We start from the raw sequence: 1192 nt of genomic DNA on the forward strand, positions 1-1192 counted from the left end.
TTCATCCGCACCTTTAATCCATAGTGATAAAAAATTATTATATATATATTTGTTATTTCATTTTAATTCATACATAGTAATAAAAATTTATTTCCCTCCAAACATTCATTCTCTATCTATCAATATCAATATTATCACATATTATGACGTCTTCGATCCAAAAGCAACATTAATGCTACTATCCCTAACAATTCTAAAATAACCAATGGTTCTTTTTCTTCTGTACCTACAAGATCTACTTAAAAGGGAACCAAAAAAGAAAAAAAAATAAAGAAAGAGATATGATAATATGGTTCTTAATCAGAGAGAAATTAGCATATTTGAGCAAATGTTCAAATGAGATTTTTAAATTTAGTGCTCTTCGATGTGACTTTAAATAAGGGGCCTTTGGAAAGGAAAGTTGAAGAGAATCAAATTATTAAAGCTAAGAAGTTGAGGAGAATCAAATTATGTAAGATATTTTAGTCAAAAATAAAAAGAGACTCATCAAATCATACTTATTGTTATTATTATTATTATTGTTGTTGTTGTTGTTGTTGTTGTTGTTGTTGTTGTTGTTGTTGTTGTTGTTGTTGTTGTTGTTGTTGTTGTTGTTGTTGTTGTTGTTGTTGTTGTTGTTGTTGTTGTTGTTGTTGTTGTTGTTGTTGTTGTTGTTGTTGTTGTTGTTGTTGTTGTTGTTGTTGTTGTTGTTGTTGTTGTTGTTGTTGTTGTTGTTGTTGTTGTTGTTGTTGTTGTTGTTGTTGTTGTTGTTGTTGTATCTAAATATGTCCTTATGGGTGTTAAATGTCAAATGGAATTGCCACGTCATTTTTACATTACCACGTGTCATTTATATTAAAGGGAAAGGGGTCAAATATACCCCTAAACTATTCAAAAAGGTCTAGATATACCCCCTTTTAAATAAACTACCCGACCCGTTTTCAACAATTTTTTTGGGTAAATCCCGAAAATGAGTAATTGACTAATAAAAAACAGGAAAAATATGAAGAAGAAAAAAAATTAACGCCAAAAATTCGCAAATAAATATAGTAACCTTAAATTCAACAATTTCAACAATTTTTTAAAATTTTTATTTTTTTCGATAAATCCCGAAAATGAGTAATTGATTAATAAAAAATATGAAAAATATAACCTAAAAATTCAGCATAAAGTCATTTTCATATTTTTTTTATTAATCAATTACTCATTTTCG

Source organism: Solanum tuberosum, unplaced genomic scaffold (genome assembly GCF_000226075.1).
Source record: "Solanum tuberosum cultivar DM 1-3 516 R44 unplaced genomic scaffold, SolTub_3.0 scf00206, whole genome shotgun sequence".
Lineage (NCBI taxonomy): Eukaryota > Viridiplantae > Streptophyta > Magnoliopsida > Solanales > Solanaceae > Solanum > Solanum tuberosum.